This window comes from Dermacentor albipictus, chromosome 1 (genome assembly GCF_038994185.2).
Source record: "Dermacentor albipictus isolate Rhodes 1998 colony chromosome 1, USDA_Dalb.pri_finalv2, whole genome shotgun sequence".
Taxonomy (NCBI): Eukaryota; Metazoa; Arthropoda; class Arachnida; order Ixodida; family Ixodidae; genus Dermacentor; species Dermacentor albipictus.
The window spans coordinates 400,992,029-401,016,850 of record NC_091821.1 but is presented as its reverse complement, the minus strand read 5'-3'; the positions used below and the strand labels follow the sequence as shown (position 1 = coordinate 401,016,850).

At 49.5% G+C, this 24,822-nt stretch overlaps 1 protein-coding gene across 1 annotated transcript in view; it reads left to right on the top strand.

Moving 5' to 3' along the window:
- The first annotated feature begins 225 nt into the window (after positions 1-225).
- Positions 226-24,822, top strand: part of LOC135918755 (uncharacterized) — a 59,873-nt gene continuing 35,276 nt past the window's right edge. Inside the window, exon 1 of the mRNA XM_065452431.2 lies at positions 226-544. The gene's annotated coding sequence lies outside the window, so the exon portion shown is untranslated. The remainder of the gene's footprint in view (positions 545-24,822) is intronic.

Genomic DNA, 24,822 nt, shown 5'->3' with positions numbered 1-24,822 from the left:
ACCAGCTGCGAGAGGTTAACAACTGCTCTCTCGACCCTTCCGCTCCATCCGTGCCCGCCGTGGCTGTAAACGAAAGGTAGTAAAGAAAGAAAAGCAAAAAAATACGCGATAACTCAAGCGAACGAATCCAAATACAACGGCAGGCGGCGACGTCACTTCCGCAGACGGCAACGACGTCGCGTCTCTCCTCGCTGATCACGTGGACGCCGGCATTGCCTCAGCTGTGCCGGCCTGCGCTGTTGCGGCTTCCGGGAGAGAGCGTGCACGAAGCGCTTGCCGCAGTCCGTCCGTCGCAACGCCGCCAGTCCGCAGCCGACCTTGAAAGCGCGCGAAAAAGCGAGCGTGCGGTGTGCGTCGAGCCGAGTGCGTCGAACGCTGCGCTGCGCGACTCGTCCAGCGCGGGAGGTTCCGACTGCCTGCTCTCGGTTCTCGGTCGCCGCCCGTCCTCCGCTGCCACCCCGGAGTCGGCGTACGAGCTCGGACGCAGCAGCGATTCGTGCACGAGAGCAAAAACTTCTCCGTCTAGTTCGGCACCGCACGTTCAGTGAGTACTGAAAACTGTTCGACTAGTAGCGCTGCTAGTGCGTGTCCGAGCAAAGGATGGTGTGGTTTCGTTCGATGATGCTAGCTATCGGCGTATGCGTTGGATTGACTCGGTGGCCGGCCATGGTACGCTGCTGCCGAGTGCAAGGTCGTGGGTTCGTTTCCCAGCCGCGGGAGCGTCCCTGTCACGAAGGGGGCGGAGTGCGAAATATTTCTTGTGCGCTTGGATTGAGGTGCACGTTAAAGAGCGCCGGGGAGTTGAAGTTTCCTAATCCCGAGACACCCGCTACGGCGTATAATCGATTGTGCAGTTTCGGAACAACCCCGCAATTTGTTTTGTTTATTTTTCGCTGTATATATTCGTTTGAAGTCGTTCTGCACTATCTATAGTCTTAAGCTATACGTTCTTGTAGCCTCATGCTCAAGCATCTATTACACAGCGAGCTGCAGACGCTTCGTTCTTGTCGCATCCACCGCCCCTACTAAATTTTCAGAGGAATTTGTTTTTGTTGATGGCTACAGTTCTTCTATGATGTTAGATTTAGCCTGCAAGATGCTCTCGAGCTGCATCCTCTTCACTTCTTTTTCTATCCAGTAGGTACGCCAAGAAAAGCGCCAGTTTTCTACACGATGCCCCGCAAGTCCAGGGATCGGTGTTTCCCGCGTCTGCTTGTAAAAGCCACACATACGATTCACATTAACGAAACACTAAGTCAGGAACGGCGAACCACTCCAAATTTATCACGGGTAAACAGAAGCAGACAGAATTCAACTCACCTGAGAAATGTCGTGATGTCGCCCGCCAGAAGCGTGGGAAAGAATTATGTGCAGTTTCGACAGCAGCAAGAGTGACTGGGTGTGCGTACGCGGTAAGCATGGCGCCTGGTAAGTTTTAAGAATGCGCGCGAGAGAATCAAATGTTTCAGCGAAGTTCGACTGCGAACCGTTAATCTTCCGTCCATCGCCGGCCATAGTGAGGAAGCGTTGAATGCGCTGACTGACTTACGTAACGTAAGACATGCCGCAGCACTGGTATCGCGTTGCACAACACTCTAAAAAAAAGTTTGCACCCTTTGGGTTGTATTTTGTCCCCAAACAATAACCGTCGTCTTGCCCGCCTTTGCTTTCTTTAACGCTGCGAGCCCGGTACTTCCTAGTCACCAACGGTTTGCTCGTTGTCATGCTTGACAGAGCATTCTCTACAGGAAAGTAGCGAGCGCCGAGTTTTCAAGACAGGAAACGCAAGCACGGCAGATGGGGATTATTGTTTGAGGACAAAATAAGCCCCAAAAGGTGTAAACTTTTTTTTAGTCCCCAATTCTTCGCGGATCGCCTGTGTTATTTACTATTTGCCTAAGCAAACTTTTCGTATCAGCGTGTGATGTCTTCTTTCGCCTTATCAGTGCCTACCAAGGCGTGTGACTGATCCTTCGAAAGCGTACGCCGACAATAATCGCTCCTCTTGCCAAAACCACGTGTCTCGCTCACTTGACTGTTTATGACCGGATAGCCGCCCTCTGGACCGCGAGCAGCAGCAGTGAGAAGGGCTGGCGTGTTCTCATTCTTGTTTTTCTATAGCTTGCTTATTGCTGGTGTGCACAGACGCGTGTGTGTACCGACTTCATTACCGCGTCCCTTATAACCCACTGTATAGTTAAGCTCCACATATTTTTTTTAAGTGCAAAGTTTTCCTTGCTCTGGGTTCTGCAGGGTCTCGCTTTGGTCTGCCAGCCAAACGTGTGCAGAAGAAAGCGGAGGGCAAAATGTCGTTCGACCATTTCCTAAATGAGAATGCTTCCGTGGGATTACGCTAAAGTCGGGTTAACTGATATGACGACGCACGAACAATGAAAAGCAGACATTCGAGCAGAGGGGCTTTGTGTACGAATCGTTTCCCCATGCCTTGCGTCGTTGTCACACCGTTTCGTTTTCTCCCCGATATCTCGGCGGAAAATTTTTGGCTACGCCTTGTATGTGTGTTTTTTCTTGTGCAAAGGAAAATGTGAGCGATAAAATAGTAATCTTGCGAAGGAGAAACACTGGAAGGAAAAGAAACCGCAGCACCGGTTGATGACGCTATAAAATCATTCGCCATGATGACAGTCCGATAAGCTCGCGCTTGTGCACCCGCCGGCCCGCCGAAGTCGCGACCCGCCGTACGAGTGCTGTAACCTCGGTGCAGTTAAAACTTCAGCGCAGCGCTCGCTATCGGGTGTTTGAACCCACAACATTTATGGCTCGCGGCGAAAATGCTGGCTTCAGCCCTTCCGCCATACGTATGGCGGGCCAGACATCTTGCTCCACCGGGGATGAACGCAGCTAGGCGATTCTTTTTTTTTTTCCTTTTCTGTCGCGAGGAAAAAGATTCCATTTGCAACTAAAAGTTTACAACTGCGCTCGTTGCGTTTCGTTCGCTCTTCGTTCTGCTCGTGTTTGCGCTTCCAATCAACCGTGCATCTATACCAACTGGCCCGGTTATCCGCTCTTCTAGGAGGTTAGACCTGCTTCAAATGCAGGACTGGCTACTTCGGACGATTGAGGTTACGTGAAAAGGATACTTCAACGGAAGGCTAACAAAATAAAATAATGAAAGTAGAGCAAATATAGATCAATCAAGCAGGAATAATTAAAGGTGAAATAGTGTCAAATCGGTCCTGACAGATGCAAACATAGCAGCAAGTGTCTTTGTCACTCGGATTGCGTCCCCATTTCTGTTCCAAGGTCCTGGGAAATGTCCGCGTGTGTCAAGTAATGACGCTGTCGCATGTCACGCGGTGGTGTGACACCTGCAGGGATGTAATACGTGCCTAGTATCCTCAAGAAGCACGCTCGGGGCAGCAAACTCAGCTGCCCGACGCTCACAGGGGATATCGCGTTCTCAATGTGGAACACCCGAAGTTTTCAAGGCAACCGGCTGCACTACATAGATTGGCGTAAAATACAGACCGGGGAATACCCCCATTTAAAGTTGCTAAACCCCATGCATCCCACTCGTTATAGGGCCAACTGTCCTTGGTGCGGTGGCGTACCTACCCTAATACACATAACCTGGGAGTGCACTGAGCACCCTCATAGGCCAAATACCAGTAGGACAATGGAGCAGTGGGAGGCACAGCTCGCCCGCTCCGACCTGGCAGGACAAGTCCTTAATTAGCCAGGTCAGGCAGGCGGCAAAGGCCAGTGGGGCCATGGACTGAGAGGCTCCGACTACCCCTCCTTCAAATCTTTTCCATTGCAATAAAGTTCATCTCTCTCTCTCTACCTTCGCATCCCAGATGGCCTCTGCCGACGCGAGGTTACCCCGCTTCGTCGAATATGGCTAGGAGTGGTCTTTACGAAGTCTTTCGCTTTGCGATTCGGGTGGGCTGACGCCTCGTGTGATGGCTGTGGTAGCGAGGAGAGACTTCAACGCGTTCTCCGTAGCTGTCCTCGCGGCAATTTACAGAGACGATCGCTTGCAATCGCGATAGGGATTTGATCAAATACCTTTAACAGAGGAAATCGTTTTAGAATGCCGACATCAAATCTATCGCAGCCGAGGGCGACGAGGGCATTGTTGCAGTTTTTAAGGACAGTAGTCTTGAACAAGTGACTGTATCCTGAACTGATGTTTACAGTGCATATCTACTGTGCTATGCGGTGATAGTGACCGACTGTGTTTGTGTATCTGTGATACTTTCTTTCTGTCTTTCCTATAACTTTACTTCCCCTTCTCTGCGCAGCGTAGGCTAGCAAACTGGGTGTTCCCCTCTGCTGAGTGAGTCAGTGAAATAACTTTATTACGTCCAGAGAAGACGCAGGGAAGACCCCGCGCCACCCGGCTAGTCCCACGTAGGTACCACCAAGGCGAGCCTTTTCTCTGTTGCCCGATCATAAACAAAAAAATGTTCTAGGGTAACCCGCGCGAAGTCTTTCAGATTCTCAGACTCTACCAAGCCTCACACGCCCAGCCGGAATAGTCAATTAGAGCTGTCATTGATTGATTGATTGATTGATTGATTGATTGATTGATTGATTGATTGATTGATTGATTGATTGATTGATTGATTGATTGCAAATCTTGGCAATAAGTAGCCGGCCTGTTGTGGAAGCACGTGCGGTGTCATACGCCGGAAGCCCCATTCAGAGGCTAAATGGCTGTGACAGTCGCTCTCGGCGCCGTTACGCTCTGTGGCGCATTTCAACCTGCCCGTGGGAACTCGCTGAGCTTGAAGGCGACTGCTTTCATTGACAAATGCACGCGTGACAACGGCGCTATAGGCTATCGCAATGCTTTAGCACCCAGTTTAGCTACTCACGTTAACGGACCCCCTTGGCGTAAACATATGCTCTCTCATGAGCAAGAGAGACAGAAAAAAATATAGTCCACCGCGGTAGCTCAGCGGCTATGGCATTGCGCTGCTGAGCGCGAGGTCGTGGGCTCGACCCCGGCCGCGGCGGCATGAAAAAAAAAAAAGAGAAAGGCTCGTGTGCCGTGCTTTGGGCACTCGTTAAATAACCGCACGTGGTCAAACTAAATCTGGAGCCCTTAACGTCTCTCATAACTCACTGTGCAGTTTTGGGTCGCTGAAAGCCAAAATTTAATTACATCATCGAATTAATTAGAGATAAATTATAACAGAAAGGCCGTGAAGGCTAACCAGGCTGAGCCCGACGGGCCACTCTGTAAGGGGGAAAGGTAAAGGGAGCATTTTGTTGTACACTCATACGCATATGCACCGAGACACTTATATATACACACATAGTTTATGAAAAACTAGTGCAGGGCGCCCACGCGCAGTGGCACTACAATGCAATTCAGGCCAGCTCATTCCATGCTATAACGTTCACGCCAACAGTGCTAACAAAAAACGCTGGCGCAATGTGTAGCACTGTAAAATAGCAGACGAAGAAACGGTGCAAACAAAGAAATATAGGAATAGACGAAACGATTGCATGTGTGCTTGACACGTCGATGCTTTTATATTATTACATATTAATTCGTGTGCGCTTCTGCCTGGCGAGTGTTGCATGGTTACAATAACCGTTTTCGAATTGGAAAGGCCAGCGATCTAAAGCCATTGGTGCCGACGTCAGTTGCTATCTTGCTCTGTTGGGATGAAGCAGTTCGAGGAAGTCTCTCATTCGGTTCCCAATCGCATTACGACGGAAGCTGAATGCTTTAAAATAATTGATGATGATAATTTTTGTTCACGGAGAACAAAAACGCACGGAACCTTAGCCATATACAGCTTCGCTGTAAAAAACCAAAAAATCTGCAGATATTTTACAGTTGCTTAAGAGCACTACTCGTATATCGTTGGTGAAAGTTCATTCGCGGGTGTGTGCACCTGCCACGGTGTCGATCAGTTATCGCAACGATAAGACGCTCTCACCTGTGCCTGCGAGCCAGTCAGCAGTTCCGCGATGGCATTAACAAAACTAACCAAAAAAAGTCGGCAGCATTCGCTGCCTCGAGACTAGGATTGGGTAGCCTTGTCTCTAGTGCATTTTTGCAAGTTTTACACGGTTACAGATTCCGACTGGCGCGTCGCATTAGGCTCGGGCTATGTTTGCGCCGGTACGCCATAGGAAACTCTGAAACTGCGTTTCACGCAAGTCCCGTGGAGCACCAACTCCGTTTCCGAGATGTTGCTTTAAGTACGTGCGACAGCTTGTTCGTCGATTAGAAAGCGCGCATGCCGCAGCTGCTGCAGCACTCACCGAGGTTCCGAAGAGCAGGCTCGCTGTTTGCCTCACTGAAACTTATTATATAGCACAAACTTTGCAATTTGTTGTTCCAGTATCTCTCTCTGTGTGTGCGTGTGTGTGTGTAAAAGCTTCGTGTGTTAAATGTATATCGGCGCATGCAAATGCTCCGCTTCCTGCTTGCCGGCTTATCACTTCTTTTTCCTGCCTATTTCTTTTCTCCCTGTTCGACTTGATTCAGAACGGTGACGGTGTGATCTGCCGTCAATTCCTTTTAACGTCGCTGTCAACGTGTTTCACAGTTTAGGCGATCCTCTAGCAAACACCTCTAAATAGCCGGAGTGGCATCGGGACAATGTCACAGCCCCGCGACTGCCTCCCTGTGTCATGTCACGCTGAGGCCGCAGTGTCAATGTAACGAGTGCTATGTGTACACAAGAAACCTGTCAAACGAGTCAGTGAAGCAGAGGTCTGTTGCTGTACTGGTCACATCCTGCTTCCTACTTTACGGAGCGCCGTGAATCACTATTTATGCATTTTTTTTCCATTTCGGTTCCCGTTTTCAATCTCTGGCAGCCGTTCTGGGCTCGTTACAACTTCCGCATAATATAACAATAAAATTGAATAATGATTCGCATAACACAGGCAGCGAAAGCAAATTGTTCAGTGTATTGACATTTTGCTTACTTTTGCTACGTGTTCAGCTTACCGTTTGTATTATAACGCAGCACACCCGATAATTCCATGTATATTTTTTTTCACTCGGTTCGGTGACCAAAAAAAAAAAGTCATCGTTTTTGGCTTGAAGAGGTCATCCTTTAGTTTTGTGTGGCCTTATCGTTTGTATGCTCTTGACAAGGGCTTGCCAGCATGAGTCGCGAGGCTGGAAATCATGTCTGAAATTTCCTGGAAGCGATACTTAATATTGCAGAGTTCGACGGCAACCAGTTTGGCGAGGGTGAAACACCGGCGAAATAAAACACGCTCGCCAAAACGTTAAAAAAAAAATAAATAACGCAGAAACTCCTTTCGGAGTTGTCTAAGTATGCGTAAGCATTGTGCCACTTGCTCGTGTCCACGCAGACAAGGTGTCGTTATTAGTGTCGTGAAACTCGATCCGATCAGTATTGGCGACAGCGCTGCAGTGACGCGAGCTGCTGCGGACGGCGGCGCAAGGCGAATTGACGGCGTGCGTAAGTAGGCCTGCCTTAATGAGAAGACGTGGGGTTGTCCTCTCCTGTGGCAAGTTGTTTTTTCCACCCACTTTCACTGCCATTAATTAATCATTTCCTGAATGCAATTAGTAAGTACGAGTAATTTCCTTTGTGATGCCATGGGTGTATATATGTCATATCATAAGAAGCCAACAAACACTGACACCAAGGCAACATAGGGGAATGGAATGGAATGGAAAACTTTATTGACTCTTTTAAGGGTTTAGCGGGTCGAGGCCGAAGTCTTCATTCTTGAAGCTTGGGTCCTCTTCAGCCATGGATGGGCCCCTAGTCCAGGGCTCCACTCCTGCATAATAAATGAAATAAAGAAACGGTAAATGAATAAAAATGAGAGTGGATGAAAAAACAACTTGGCGCAGGTGGTGAACGATCCCACAACCTTCGCATTACGCGTGCGATGCTCTACCAATCGAGCTACCGCGACGCCGTTTCCCCATCCACCTTCTTGGGTATTCATGTTTCCTAGTAGAACCTCGGGAGTGTTAGCCAGCGCCGCCACTCGATCCTCTTTCTTCTGGTTTATATATATTATATACATAAAGAAAGCGCACTTAGTGTAGCAAGTTGGCCTTGATGCGCTTTATTCGTTTTAAATCCTGCTTGACGACTAATGAGAGGGGGAAACAGTGTGGCGCACGTGGCCTGCGCTTCTGTGGTTATGACGTCACGCGCGTCGGAGGTGCCGGTGCAGCTGCAGCAAGCGGTTGCTGCATATGCATGGGAGGTGCGATGAGCGTGGCGGTGCTCGTGTCAGCGTAGTGTGGTGCCGCGTGAAAAAAAAATGAACGATTTTATAATGTATGCAGCCCACGTATGTCGCCTAAACAGCTTCGCTGGTAATCCGTCCCAGTATGAATGTTACGGCCCCGCGAATATTTTTTTTTTTCCAAGTAGGTTGATGGTCCCCGAGTGGGCCTAGCCAGGTGAAGAGTTTACTTGCATCTATTGTGGACCGAATAAATTTGTTTCACTCACTCACTCCTAGCAGGTTTTTGCATCCTGATCACATCGAAATGAAACGCGCTCTGATACCGATCCCGCGAGGTATTGTTAAGCAGTGTACTAACGTAGCGCTCGCCAAGCCATCGCGACAAGCCAATTGTGACAACTGGAAAGATAACTGCCAGACTGTTGGCTGGACTCAAACTGGCTCAATGTTTCCAATTAAGTACCTGTGGTGACAGTTACTTAGCACGCCAATATAATTGCTTTCCCTTTTGAATTTTGAACTATTGCGGTCTCCCCCAACGGGATCGTATTCTCACTTACCGCCACACGTACGCAGCAAGAATAACTTGACGACTGCAGGGCCTCGTGGCCCAGATGGGTTTGTTTATTACCTTGGTCAAAGCTCGCTTCCCGCCTTTGCCGTGTGTACGTGTTATCTACTTCACCGCGTAGCTTCCCTCCCCCGTCTCTCTACAGAGGGAACAAGAGCGTACGCCAACGCTGCGTTTCGTTGCTTTATGCCCGCTCTCCTTCGGTGTCCATGTGCGAGGGGCGACCGACTCCACACGCATTCCTCCGTATAGCCGTAACGTGTGACGCCGTACGGCACGTTATGTCTTCTCTTGCCACCGCGTGAAAACCCCGTGCCTTTTACTCGTAGGCGCAATACTCGACGGCTCGTAAAGATACACGCGTGCAAGCTGCGTCAGCGCCATCTACCTGAAATTGCAGGAATGGCAGTCAGTCAGTCAAAGGGCGTTTTTTCTTTTCCCAGATGTTGGAAAAAGAAAACCTCCGCGCTCTTTGTTTCTGCATGATCAGATTTCGTGACCCAGACGTCCTTAGCGCTACGAGTGACGCTCTGTCGCGAACCATTCGCGGAAACAAAATTATAAAAAACGCAGTTATCGTATCGATAGAACTTCGTGATATAGCAGTAGTTCCAGCTAAGCGTGCATTATAGTTTGCTACGTTAATGTGTCCTTTGTGACCGGGTATGGTATTCACGAAGACTATTCGTTCGTCATTGCGTTTGGCGACGCACTCATTCGTGCGACAGGAGTCTATTTAGCATCTCCACTGCACATGGCCCCGCCGCGACCCCCAGCGCCTTCTATTACGCACCGCGGTGGATTACTTGCATTCGACATATTTCTCGTTAACACCATCGCTTTAACTATGGTCACGTGCTTCGCAAATCCACGGATCGATATGTGGACTGCTACAGCACCTAAAGTCGACAGACGTCGGTGAGCGACTGCGTAAATTTCTGTGTACTTCCCGACATACCTGAAATGTTTTCTCTCCTTTCTTTCTTTCTTCCTTTCTGTCTTTCTTTCTTGCTTGCTTTCATTCATTCATTAGTGCATGGTAGACAACCGGACGTGCGCCTTGTTCACCTTTCTACCTTTCCTTTCTTTCGCACTCGCTCTCTCGAGACATCCTTCTTGAACTTCTTTGCCCTCTTCCCCATCGAAATCTCTCTCTCTCTCTCTGTCGTTCTGTAAATCTGCTGTTTCTCTGTACAAAGCTTATAGACGGTGTTTGGAGAAAAGGTGGCAACGTTTCTATGTTCTCCTGCTTGTTTGCTTCGCCTATAGACTTGAAGTCACGTTGTTTGCGAAGGCTGCAGAAACAAGCGTCTACCAATAAGCTTGTTAAATTATAAATTCGTATGGACTGTCAATATTCAATAAATATTGCAATGCCGCATACTATGTACTACTTTCGACAAAGTTAAAAGTTACTCCGACTGTCGTCACACTTCATTCAGTATTCGCGACGTGCCTCTAATGCATCATGTGCACCATGCCGGTATTTCTTATTGCGCGAAGTGATCTTAATTACATTGTTTAATGTGCTAGTACATTAAAGATCAGTGCTGTGCTATTCGTTTAAACGTTATGACATTTGTGGTTGTAGCTCTCTATGAAGCTTAAACGAGGCACTTAGTGTCAAAAAGCTCGTTTTTCTTTTTCATTCTTTTTTGTCGCTTTGACTTGGAAGGCAAGTCGTAAGCACTTTATGGCACCCTGGTAATGCAGTTCATGACGCGTATATATAGCGGATGAGGGCGCTATTTTTGTGGCAACAGGATGCGCACGGCCGTGCAAGTTACTGGCGTATTCAGTTTCCTTGGTTTGGAACGTGCAGTGCGGCCTTTCCCCAGACAGATGCTGACGCGCGGACACGATTTTGTTAGACGATAGACAACTGCACATGAACGCCAGTTACAGCTTTCTCTGGCTTGAGAGAAAACGACAAAAATAACTAAGGAAAGTCAGGTACGTTAACCAGGTGGCAGCTGGTTTCTTACCCTACACGCGGATAGGAGGAAGCGGACAGAAAAGGAAAAAAAAATATGTAAGGGATAACAAGTGATACGTGCCCGTTTTGATGCAGGAGCTCAGAACCGCTATTTAGGAGCTCACAGCCGGCTGTAGTTGCCCTTAAATTGCGGCAACCGACTATTAAAAAAAAATTGTCATGCCTTCCTTTGTATAGCTCTCTCTAAATCTTGCACGAAGTACACCTTGTTAGCGACAGTTCAGGGCACTAAAGCATGCACACACAAATTCGCACAGCCTTCATCCCCGCAGCGCCGGTAACGCCTGCAATTCGAAGGCCAAGTATCGAATGCCACCAGCTGGATTGGCTCTTTGTAGCGGCTGCGAGACTCGTGCTCGTGTCGTGTATGTATCTAGCAAAGCACGTGAACGCTCACGACCTCCGAAAAGGACATTTTTTTTTTAAATTTCCTATCGTGTGTTGCTGGTGCGTTTTTATTAACCTTGTACTTAGACGCACGCAGTCAGGATCCCTAAATATTTCCATTGTCTCCTGATTCCGTAAGCACATCGACGCAAAGCGGCAATGAATTTAATTCCTTTTCATTCTTTTTTGTCATTTATTGGGAGCATTCTTCTCAGTGGCCTGACGGCTGTTCTTTTCTTGTGTGACCGGCCGTACAAACGCTTGCTCACGGGAACCGGTGAATGATAATTTTAGGCAGCGCGATAGCGGAACCACAAAGTAACTGAATCGCAACGCCACCGTTACTTGAAACTATTTCGTTGACGCAAACTAAAGGATAACTACTAAACGCAAACTACTGTTCGGGGAAACACCTCTTTAGCATTGACGCACTCATCCCAGCCTGTCTTTCGCACGAACTCGAGCAGAATTGACTTTCAATAATGCCACGGCCGCCGCCTTTCGATCGGGGCCGAATGCGAAAACACCCGTGTACTTAGACTTAAGTGAATTAAAGAACCCCGGGTGGTCGAACTTTCCGGAGTCCTCCACTATACGGCGTGCCTCACAATCAGAACGTGGTTTTGGCCCGTAAAACGCCATAATTTTTTTACTTTCAATAATACACACATGTCCGCGTTAGCTGCCATATAAGCCACATTTTCCCCATGAAGAGAATAATTCTGGATTTACATTTGCTTGAATATTAGCGCAATGCTTCCGTTAAGAGTGGATGACGCTGTACATTTCACACTCCCTCCGCCAATAAAAAAGAAAGGAAAAGCTACGTTCGTCCTGTCTTCATCTACCTCGGTGTCTCGTCCCTAGCGCAGTTTTAAATTAAAAAAAAACATGCCTTAGCAACTATGGCCTCTCAACACACTCTCCTCAAGCTAATACCAGTTTTCTGTTCAGAGCCGGTTATTTTCTTTGCGTGTGCTTGTAATTAGGAAAAGTTGCCATGCCACATCGAGCAAACAGGGCGGCCACGACATTTATCGAAACATAGCGTAAACGAGAGCTGGAATTGAACTTGGCGAAGCTCTCTTTCTGTTTGATTGTTTCTTCCGTGGTCATTTACCAGAACGACCGCGAATAGAACAATCGGTTCGACTTGTTTGTGGCGTCGCCCGTTGCGGTGGATGAACGCAGTCCCGCGCATAATCGCGACTTCGTTGTATAGCGCCCTTTGTGCTCGCTGGCTAGGATGGAGCACGAGGCGCACGGTGCCCAGCTAAAGTTGACCCGACTAATACTGGCCAAGGAAGCCGCCGAGAGGCAAGAACTCTCGGCCGTAACGTCGACGGGTGCCCCAGCCCACTAACTCGGCGGACGCGAGTCGTTCGGATTCTAAATAGTTTTCTCACTCGCTCACAGTACTGAACTTGATTGTGCTGAGGATATTACTGTCGCAGCTGTTGCCTTCCTGGAGCGGCATGCACGAACACTTAATAACGAAAATACTAACGAATTTAAGAACGCGTTCCGGTGCGGTCTAGGCGTTGTCTTTGGAACGTTTAAGAACGTGTTGTTAAATTCGTTATTTTCGTTAAATGTTCGTGCAAGCCGCCCCAGATCGGATGACGGCAGGAAAGTATATCAGACTATTTCTTCGTTAACTCTGATACGATGAAATAAAGTTCGACAGAGAAGACGTCGAGCATTGGAGTATTACTGGAAGGATTCAATGTGTTCTGCGCGAATTGTTTTGCGAAAATATTCATGTGCTGCAGTTGAAGATTTATGCGAAAAGTGTCCAGTAAAGTTTGTTCTTTCCTCTTTGAAGATGACAGTCTCTTGAAGGTGAGTAATTGACATCGATGAATCAAAAGGCAGGTTGGAGATGAGAAAGCTGGAGAGATGTTAAACCAAAAATATATCCTGTCTACTGCGCCAGTGAAGTATGTTCATTCTTCTTTGAATATGAATGTTTGTTTCTTTGCTTGTTTGTTTGTTTGTTTGTTTGAATGAATGAATGAACAGGCCTACGTTTTCTATGCACCATTTGCCTAAGCGAGAAGTAGCAAGCCTCGTTTATGGTGAACCTCTCCTACACACGCAAACTTACTAAGAAAAGTAAGTCGTATACAATAGAGCACGATACAGCAATCGTTCATCGCAAATGTAAAAGCCGAACGGCTTGGGGCTAAAACTGCCAGACTCCTGGGACTCTTTCATCCAGCTAATTACTTTCAACAGCGATTACGAGCCCCCGGACTCCAGGACACACTTAGGGAATACCACGTGATTCCGACCGAACGACCACAGTTCTCCCGGAAAACACTGCGAATTCATGGCAACACATCAGCAACGTTAAGAGGCTCCGCAGCAATCTGAAGATGCATGCAGGTCGCATGAGCAGCAGCATCAGACGCGCGTAGAGTGGCTGTAGCCATACAGTAACTCTATACGCGCGCTCTTTGCAGCGCCACCCATTCACAAACGGAGCGCGCAATACATGCCCGCTTGGTGAACCATCCTATTCCTGAGGTTGCGTTTACGTGAATATACCACAAGTGCAGCAAGCGCAGCAAATCCACAAGCGCAGCAAATCCATAGGCGCGTATAGCCGAACTCCGTGAAATACGACTCCGCTCGACTGCAACCGTGTTTTGGTTAGGTATCTGAGTAAGAAGTGAACAGCAGCGCTGCGCAGCAGTTCGGTGCAAGGCAACAAACCTGCGCGAAGCTCTATAATTCCGGCCTTGCTCTTACGCGTCTCGCAATGACGTGAGTGCCACTGTTCGCTGAGCAAAGGAAATACAATAACGGGCACAACTTCGTAGTCCGCGAACACTGCACTCGGTAACTGCTCGCTAAATAAGCCGTATATATTAATCCCTCGGTAACGCGTTTGCGCAGCGTAATCGAAACGCCGTAACCGAACGCCACGGGGTGTGTGTGTATATGCATGTACCACACCAAGCACGTCCTTCTAGCGACGTGCGTTACATCGCGCCCGGGCGCAGCAACATACGAGAGCAGATGCGCGCGAGGCACACGGACCCCGTGTTCCCCGGACGTCACGGTCGCAGCTCTCGACGAGGTTGCAGCGCAGGCCCGCGGAGGTCGCTCCGGCTTTTCGCCAGCAGACACACACATGCGCGCATTGTAACGGGTTGCGTGGAAACGTATGAGGCCAGCAGCCTTCACTCTCGTGCGGCTTATTTGGAAGCGGAGGAAACACTCCCCGCGGCCGGAAACACTCCTCGCGGCCATCGGGCCGTTGACGTCATGTATTGTGAAGTAACGACCACCTGCGTCGGTGCCGATGTTTCTTTTGTTTTTCACATATTTTGTCTATCGCGGCGTTTATATCCGCACAGTGTTTGAGCACGATTTAAAAACGTTGTAGTGCAGAGAGTGATAGTGAGGTAAGAGCAAAGGAAGGACCGGCAGGCTATAGCCAGAGGATATCTTCGATTCGCTACCCTCTACTGCGGAAGGGGGAAAGGGATGTGAAAGAAAAGAGAGCAGACGAAGGAAATAATGAACAGGCAGGGAGGCCAACTAGATTGTAATCTCTGTGCCAGGCAAGGAAAAGAGAAAAAAAGAATTTTAAAAAGTATATATACGACTTTTCGTGTGGGTGCTGTCTCTCTCTCATGCAGTAGGAGGAGGGAAAGAGATAAGAAGGCAGGGAGGTTAACCTCTCATGCAGTATGTTCGCAAAGCCTGGGAGAGGTAAAAAGATTCGGCTGCACGATGCTTCAGGTACTCGCAAGTACGCACGTTAATGAATGCCTACACAAGCATCACGTTCTTTCCCATACGCAGAAACCTCGTTATGGGTGCTATAACTTTTCCATTTTTACTGCGTCAGGATGAGGCTGCGGTATATGTGAAAATGCGCTTTGGCACCGCCGAAACATGTTCAGAGCGCCTATAGCGTATACTTATGCTTTTCTTTCGAGACTCGCCACGGTTAGAAAGGAATTTGCACCATGTCTAATGTAGTCGATCTCTGGTACTTGCGAAAGACATCTTGATGCGCTGGTTTCGTTGCTATAGGAGAGCGAAAATTTCGTGACCGTACCTCCACAAAAGCCGCGTAGATGACATTGACCAGGTGGCCAATAAAGCTGCGCGGTCATGCCCGCGGCAAATGTCTGCGCCTGGCATTCTCATTTTGAACACCACCCCTTAAAGTTCAATTTAACGCACGTTGGGGGCAATCGTTCAGCCGGTGAATGCCAAGAGGCCCGGGCACATGGCCTCAGAACGCTTCTGCGCGATTTACGCAGTTCGTATTTGCTAGGGTGCGCGGAGTGTCAACGCTCGGCTGTTCACTTTCTAGGTCTATAAATTACATCGGCGCCGCCCCGATGTTTTATTACTCCTTACACGGTATACTTCGACATAACATTGCACGCCATCTCTAAATTGCACTGCTTGCTCCTCGTTCCTCGTGTTTCTGTGCTTTCTGTTTTCATGACCGTAAAGCTTTTCCACATGCCCTGTGGAAGAGGAATTACCATCTCCCAGTTGACCTTCCTAACTTTCCACGTATGCCTATTCCGTCTCTTTCGTGCAATTAGTCCGCAAATGCTTCAACCTACTTCGTGCCAAGCTTGACATACAAAACTCAAGTTAAATCACATTCTGGATTTTACCTGCCATAACTACGATCTCATTAAGAGGTAAGCCGTTGTGTGTGTGTGTGTGTGTGTGTGTGTGTGTGTGTGTGTGTGTGTGTGTGTGTGTGTGTGTGTGTGTGTGTGTGTGTGTGTGTCTGTGTGTCTGTGTGTCTGTGTCTGTGTGTCTGTGTCTGTGTGTCTGTGTCTGTGCACGCACGCACGCGCGCGGTGGGTGGGGAGAGAAGCGTCGGATTACTTTAGACCACCGAGGGTTGTTTAAGGTGCGCTATTATCTAAGTACACGAGCCTTCTGGCATTTCTCGCTCATCGAAATACGGCCGCGCCGCGGTCGGCATCGAACCTGCGACCTCGAGCTGAGCAGCGCAACGCAATAGCCACTAAGCTACTCTAAAGAAAAATTACACCCTTTTGCCACACAACAATAATCGTCATCTGCCTTGTCCGCATTTCTCTTCTTTAACGCGGCAAGCCCGGTGCTTCAAGTCATAAACGGCGTGCCCGTTATCAGCATGGCAGAGCATTCTCGACGGGAAAGTAGCGAGCGCAGCGTTTTCAAGGAACGAAACGCAAGCAAGACAGATGACGATTATTGTGCGGCAGACATACACCCCAAAGGGTGTACATTTGTTCGAGAGTGCACTCTTAGGCAAAGTTACACCCTTTGGAGGGCCCCTTCTGCCACACAACAATAATCGCTATCTGCCTTGATGCGTTTCCTTTCTTGAAAACGCCGCGCCAGCTACTTTCCTGTCGGGAATGCTTTCGTGCTGATAACGCGCATGCCGTTCGTTTCTGGAAAGTACCGGGCTCGCAGCGTTAAAGAAAGGAAACGCATCAAGGCAGAGGACGATTATCGTTGTGTGGCAGAAGGGGCACTCCAAAGGGTGTAACTTTGCCTACACTCTTAGAAAAATTTACACCCTTTGAGGCGTATCTTGTCCCACAACAATAATCGTCATCCGTGTTGCCCGCGTTTCCTTTCTTTAACGCTGCGAGCCCGGTACTTCCCAGTCACGAACGACATGCTCGTTATCAGTGTGACGCAGCATTCTCGACCGGAAAGTAGCGAGCGCCGAGTTTTCAGGAAAGGAAACGCAAGCAAGGCAGATGACGATTATCGTTGTGGGACAAATATACACCCCAAAGGGTGCAAACCGTTTTAAGAGTGAATAGGGATGTACCGCGGCGGGTCATACATCACTGCAGCAGCACTGCGCCGCGCGCACGTTTCCGCTAATCGCTCATGTTGTCTGTGATGACCAAGCGCTTTGTCGCCGCGGCATCCGTTTTCTATGCTTACTTTTAGTTTTTTTTTCGGGCGCTTTACTTGCTTTTTTTTTCGCTTACTTAGCACGGCCACACTCACTCTGAAGACCCACTAACGCTTGGCAGGCACGAATGATATCTTGCAGCAATAGCTGCGTCATGTCGCGTACGAAACATCCGCCATCCGTGTAAGCGCCTAAGGTCGTAACTATTGCAACAACGTTGAACGTATTTCAGGACGTGTTTTCGACACAGCGTCTCTCGGCGTCATTTCTGTTACATTACGCTACGCGCGTCCACGTTGTTGTGACCCCAGCGCATAGGTCATGACGCTACCGGTTCGATCGACTACTGCGCCGAAGCGGCCCACAGCGGTCGCATTTCGATGGGGGCGAAACGCGAAAGCACCCGTGTACTTAGATTTGGGTGCACCTTAAAGAACCCCAGGTGGTCCAAATTTCCGGAGTCCCCCCCCACTGCGACGTGCCTCATAATCAGATCGTGGTTCTGGCACGTAAAACCCCATAATTTGAAGCTCGTAAGCTCGGCAATATAGCAGCACGCGCAAAGTAACGGGGAGGGGCAAAAAAAGCTTCAAGCGATAACCGCGTGCTATGAGGCGAGCACGCCAATGCCGCGTGTTTGTTGCACGTTATTGTTGCCAATTGGCGCCGTGTCTTCTACTCGAGGCTGCGCACGGGCCACGGCTATGTGTGCAGGCACACCCATGCTCGAGAGGTACCGCAGTCACAGTTAAGCTCCAGTGTGTATGCGGCACTAAACCGCATATGAGCCCCTGCTCCGGATAGCCGCGGAAAGCGAAAGCAGTTTGTACCCTCTGGGGTACCACATTCCAGCGTGGCCCAACTATAGAGTTGTAATCGCGCGTTGGGGCATATTCACTCCTCCGCCCATACGGCAGGGACACGCCTTGTCGGGTTTCTTCGTGTACGCGTTCAGTTCGTGGGACTCCGGCGAAGCGTTTCACTCTGCTTCGTGCAGTGCATGATACGTAAAGCGCAAGGAAAACGGGAACGTGTAATCAGTAGTGCTTCAATAGCGCTTCACCTACGGGTGAACCTTAAAGGGACACTAAAGCGAAGCAATAAATCAGTTTAGACAAATGAAGAATTGTTTCAGAACCCTGCATGCAGTCATTTCAAAAAAAAAAATGCTTTGATTAGTAGATGAGAAAATGAAGGTCCAAGTACCAGTATTTGAATTTCGCGCCGAAACCCCAGCGCCGGTATGTCAGCGCGACGTCAGGGATACCGAAGTATGTTTTCGCATTTGGGCCACGTTGGCTGAGTAAAGGTTCCCGAAACTTGCCATGTTTAATATTTGGTTCCTTTAGACCACAATGTAACCAATCTGTACCGCTATCTTATGGCCCTAGAATATGCCATAAAAATCCATGACGTCACAGCCACCAGGTGCGGGAAGTTAAGTAGGCGTCGCCACCCGTATTTCGTTCTTGCGCTTTTTCTGGCTTACCAAACGTCTTATCGTTGTAAGAGTGGTGTTTTTGGTGTTGTAGAAAGGTAATTTACTGATGGGCAGAAGAAATCATTTTTCGCTTTAGTGTCCCTTTTAAGTTTCCTCATCCCATGGCAGCCGCGAAGAGCAAGCCGCCGCACCATTAGTTTCGGTCCTACCAGTTGTCGCTCGCTCTGCATGCGAGACGCGCGCGTGAGCGCCTACCTCCTCCCCCTCTCTCTCGCTTGACGCATCGCGCGTGCGTCGATACTTTGTGCGAGCTTTAAGAACCGCAGAGCAAGGAACCCCGCGTTGCCGACCAACTGCTCGAGCTCGTCTTTCCTCGGCGAAGAAAAGAAAAAACATATATTCGCGCTGCGTGTGGGTCTCTCGCTAAGCCGGGGGGCGTGCGGCGTGAAAAAGCCGACGCATTCACAGTAGGCAAATGAGGCTCGCGATTCCTTTTGAGCGTCGGCGCCGCGCGCCGCCATCAATCAGGGTCGGCCGCGAACAACGCGTCGTTTCTCGCTGGCAGATGCGATAACGAGAAGGGCCGCGTTGAGCGCCTCGCACCTGCTCGGCCGTCGCCTGCGAGAGCTCAGAGAGCTCCGAGTGGAGACGCAGCGCGTTGCGCGCGTACCGTATGCGCTCGCGTAAAACCCGCACTCACCCGTCGCCGTATCTCAGTGGCTGTGGCGTTGCGCCGCTAAGCCCGAGGTCTCGGGTTCCATACTGGCCGTGGCGGCAGCAGTTCTCCGTGAGAGCGAATTGCAAAGTGGCTCGCGTGCTAGCTTAGATTCACGAGCGCGTTAAAGAGCCCCAGTTCGTCAAAAGTAATCCGGATACCCCCCCCTCCCCCCCCCCTTCACCTCCACCCAAACCACCACCAGGATTTATTTTATGTTGAAATTAAAGATCATTAGCGTCATTATTGGCGCTGGCCGCAGCTTGTCAACTGGCCATTTCGGCCCATGTTTTTTTTTGTTTTTTGTTTGGGGAGGGGCGCATTGTCTTCATTCTTTTGAACCAAAAGAGTCAACGCTATTGTTTTTTATTACGCATTCATTTGTTCACGCGTGCACGTCGTGCACCTGATTCCTGTCTATCCCCCCCCCACCCCCCCTGCCTTTTCATCGGTCTCTTTCACCGCTGCTCAGGCTCGGCTCGCTTCGGGCAGCACACTCGTCGATACAGTCGTCCCCCGCGTGTCATCCATGACGCTTAATAATCAGCTGACTTCGTGGTATTTCACGACAGTGTCTGAAGACGCTGCATAGACTCGCTTTGATCGGGGCGTGCGCTTGCTTTTTCATTTTAACTCGCCTTTTCTTCGAATACCGCGCTCCTAATTTTGGGGAGCGGATCATAACGAGTGCGGCCGTTACTCGAGTGTATACGGTAGCTCATAACGCCCGCTGTGTTACGTCGTGTATCGTGCAGCGAGCGCATCTCTGGCTAGCGAGAAACGTGTTGTGCCTGTATAGTCGCGATGCGTGGTGCCGTGTTGCTTTAAGTTATATATTAGGTTCGTGCTCTCCCCCGACAGAGAGACCCTGTCTTTCAATTTCTTTATGCTACTGGTGTATAGGGTTCCTTCAACCCACGGCCAGAAACGTGAAGGCACATGTTGCGTGGGCGACCTACATTCGGCGCTGTAGCTTAGGGGCTACGGCCATTTCTCTATGCTACGGCTCTCCACATCTGAGGACGAGCTCGTGGGTTCGATGCCACCAGGTTCTGCTGCTGTCTTGCCGAATAGTTCGTACTAAAAAAGACTCAATTATGCGCCCGATAGTGGCATCGAACCTCGGTCCCCCCAGGACAGTAGCCCGATGCTCTAACCATTAGTCCACAATCGCTTTTTCTTTAAATCTTTATTGCCTTTACTCAATTCACATAGAAATAAACTATACAAACATATACCAGCCAAGCGAGGGCTGAGTAGAGAAACAATGAACACTCCGACATGTACGTCAGCCCTTCTACCCTAGGAAACCAGTTTGGTTCCGGTTGTTGTAGTTCAGACTCGAACCATCCTGCTTAAAGCACGCGTACTCTGTCGTGCCAGCTCCAACTAGCTCTTTGACATGATCTCCGCGTGTGTCACATTGCCGTAGCACGGGTGTGCGAAAGCACTTGCGCTCGCTCGTTTTTTTCTTTCTTTTTTTTTTTGCAACAAAAGACGGAGGAATGAACAGGGCAAATTTAGAGCATTTCATTAACTGCGTCGCGAAAGCTTGGCTTCACATAGATTCCAAGTTGTGCGTTGGGTCTGTCCTCAACATTTTCGTTCGCGCTTCGGAAGGCTGTTCATTACTTCAAAATTTGCACTGTGAAAATAATAAATCTGCGTAGCGCGTAGAGAACCACTCGCAAGAAAGAAAAAAAAAATCCGCAGAACCCGTGGATCTCACGGTGACTGTCGACGGTAATGCTTTGGCATTGAATCAGTGAAGCGACACAACGTAATGAAGCCGTCGTAACGAGTAATGTATGTATGAGGCGTCTACTGCAGCCGGATTCCTCTTTCGCGCTTCTCTAAGAGCACACGTCGCCTTTCTAGCGCCGCCGCGAAGCCTGTGCTTGGCCTCCGAAATGCGTGGCTTGTCGGTACGTGCGAACGCTTATAGAAACTCCGTCAAGCGGCAACCATAGAGTTTCTCACTACATTACCTAGAGGGAAATCTGGCGCTGCTGCGCTGTGGTATGCATGGGAATGCCGGTATATTGTGGATTCGGATTGGCATCGTTCTCGTAAAGACAGGACACCTTGAAGACGCGCTTGGCAAGTACCGTTCCGTCTGTCACAATGATTCATTTTCTACTAAAGCAGCACGTTAAAAGCTGTTTTAGCTTTATTATTACGCGAAAACATGTTTTGTTTAACTATGAGAACTTGTTATTGTGCGTACGACTACATGTTACACAAGAAGTATCAGCGGGCCGCTAAAGTTGGAGGACAGACGACAAGGTTCGCGCTCGCTTTGAAACAGTTGCTCGTCTGTTCTTGCTTTTCTTCGCTTGGTCATGCATCGTGGGTGAGTAAAGATGTAATATGCGTGAATGGAAACATTTTATGAAGATTTTACTTTGAGAACGCGTTATTTGCGTAGCCATATCCACGTTTTAGACGAAGCCTCTTACAACACCAGCCAACACGAGCCTCGCAGACACATATACCGTCATTCCCATGACGGCACGGTGCCCCCTTAAGAAACTCCCATAGACGGTGGCGCCAGATTACCCTCTAGGTGTTATAGTGAGAAACTCTATGGCGGCAACCGAGCGCTTATTTTTGGCCGCGCTGTGTCATCTAGTTGCGCTGCCGAGAAGTCCGCGCGTAGCCTCCTAGGCGAGAAGCCCGGCCCATCGGTGCTTGCGAACCTGATAATTGTTCCCTCGCTTGCCGCACACCCGGTGGCATGTGCTTAGTGACACATGTTGGTGAGAGGAATGCGCACCTAGTGCATTCACGGCACCGCTCGCTGAAGCGTCGGTGTGAAGGTCGTTCACTGAAAAAAACGGCAACTACACAGTGCATGTGTGGCGCGGCCTGCCTGCTAAAGTGTCGGGTTGCTGCCCTTGAGGAACTTTTGTGACGTGGGTTCAATTCCGCTCAGCATCGGACAAATTTAAGGAATCTTTTAATGGCGTTAGCATTCTTGGGCCACTTCATGTCCTTTCCGGAGACCAAGTGTGCATGTATGTTTCCATCAGTATCGGTAAAATACTTCCAAACCCGATTATTATACCTTTCATCAAGTTCCTTTTGTGGATGGTTATTTCTTTCTGCAACCTTTCTTTGTTTCCTTGTTCCCTACTTTTGCATCCGGGTTCGCGAGTGCTGTGCTTCGGAACGTGGCCCTCGCGGGAGACCTTATTTGCAGTTTCTTAGGAGCGTCTGCACTTCGTTGAACTGCCCAGGAACGTTTTGTTTCGTGCGTCAACGTTGCAACCGATTTCGCTGTATACTTTTTTTTTCCACTTTTGCCTCTAAAAGTTTGGTCGTTGGAACACAGTTACCGTGTGGGAGAAGTGAAGCAGCCGGAGCCGTCTACACACACTAACTTCTCCCAAAGCACAGCTATTCGAAAATATAGAAAAAAAATGGCTGTGGCTTAGCTAAGGTGAACCCCAGGATGCGAAGCATACTAGCCTTTATTTTAACGCGACAGCGTTAAGGAGCTCGTGTCGCAGAAAAGCCGGTGTCGTCGGCGTCGGCTCAGGCGTGCGGCGCTTGCTCAGGCGCACATTTCGTTGTCGCGCCGAACGCTGCGTTGCTCGACGCTCACCGCGTACGATGCGGGGGGCGACGCCGCGAGCGACGGCGCGAGTTGGAGCCCCGTTTCTCCTCTGTCGTGACGTCACGGTGTCACGTGGTATTGAAGGCGACACCGATGCGCCTGAGGAGCTGGGTTGAGCTCTCGAGCTACGGCGCGAGTTGGATCCCCGTTTCTCCTCTGTCGTGACGTCACGGTGTCACGTGGTATTGAAGGCGACACCGCCGCGCCTGAGGAGCTGGGTTTTTTATTTTTTTTTTTAAATGCGAGGATAAATGCCTCAGGGCATACAAGGGTATGGCATGGGGGTGAATAAGGATGATTAAATGAATGAAAAAACATTTGCTGACTTAATGAAGTCCAAGAGGGATCGATAATGCGGTCCCTGCGTCCAAGCAGTGTAATGGCTCAGATTATGCGGCGAGAGTCCCGCTGCTGCGAGGTTCCGGAGCCTCGTCGGTTTCAGTGCAGGGCAAACCCACAGCAGGTGGTGGATGTCGGCTAGGAGCTGGGTTGAGCTCTCTAGTAATATGCTTCGCATAAAAAAAAAGAGCTGAAATTCTAGCCATCGCGAGGTTAACGCCAGGGTGCAAAGTGTATCCACGTTCCGTGGACCAAAGGGCAGGGGGACCCTTGCGGCCCGATGAATTGTGGGCGTGCGTGCAACCTTCCGCGGCGCTCGTTAACAAGCGCGGCCTTTTCTTGGTGCGCGCAGCTGTTCTCACTGCGGAGCGCGCAAGCCTTGCCGGCAAGCGCGCGACCACGGACTGGGCCACGCGGTCAGTTTGTGCAGCTGCTGCCGACTGTATGCGACGAGCGCTGGAGTCCGTTCAGGGGGAGCATCTCATTGAGGAAGCGTTGGGAACACCCTGCCTACTTCGAGAATGGTTTCGGCGAAAGCGCCGTGCAGTAGTCGATGAGATTTGGTTGCTTGCCATTTACAAAAGCTCGGCGCTTGCCGGCTCAACGCGAAATAAAATAAAACTGAAGTCTGGCAGGCTTTACTTCGTGGCTGTCTGCCAATAATCACCTGATTTTATTTTTGTTTTCGCAGTGAGCACGTCGCAAAGCACGTTAAGGTTGTTCCTCTACTGCGGGGGCTGTTGCGTGTTTAACTAATGCGCGAGCAACGCTTACAATACGTTCAAGCTAATAAATTATGGTGTTTTTGCGTGCCAAAACCACGATTTGATTACGAGACACGCCGCAGTGGGGGACTCGGGATTAATTTCGACCACCCGGGGTTTATTAACGCGCACCTAAAGCTAATTACATGGGCTGCTTTTTGAATCTAGCCCCCGTCGAAATGCGGCCGCCGTGGCCGGGATTTGATCCCGCGACCTCGTGCTTAGCAGCACAATGTTGTTGTTGACAGCGCAATGTTTTCTGTTTCTTTGTTTATATAGACGCCAGTGTATCGCATATCCACATTTCTATTGTTCATTTGGCTAAATGTATTTCGAGCGTACGTTAGCTAGTTCGGTGCTCTTCGGGCACCTCTGTGGAAGTTTGCTGCTGGTTTCCTTGGTTCGATTTATATTCCTTCTAATTTCTTTCATCTGACGCTTCTGCGTGCTAATTCTCCTGATTCAATCTTACGGGTGGTTGTGCCTTTTCCTAAGGCAGTTTCCCGTTTTTACCAAGTTCTTGTTTCGTTCACGTCTTATTCGTCGCTGCCTACTCAAGCAGTACCCAAGCCAGCGCGTCGCAAATGGAACGTTCCCGCCCCGTGTTCGCGGTCGAAGCTGGCCTTGTCGCGGTAGACCACTACTGCCTTAGCGAAGTACTGGCTGTGTGAAGGTGTTCGAACGTTTTTACCGACAAGGACGTGTGGCCAGTCCACTGTGTACGTCTTACGGCTGCTGCGAGACACATCAGCACTTTATATTTGAGTGTCCCGCTTTCAGTGCGCATAGCGCATGTCGTTAGTGAGAGACTATCATCTCATTGACGTGCGGTGTACGACACTCGACGAATGTTTGTACCCGAGTGGTTGTGCGTGTCGACGCGATCAGGCTCATCGCGATCTCCTTA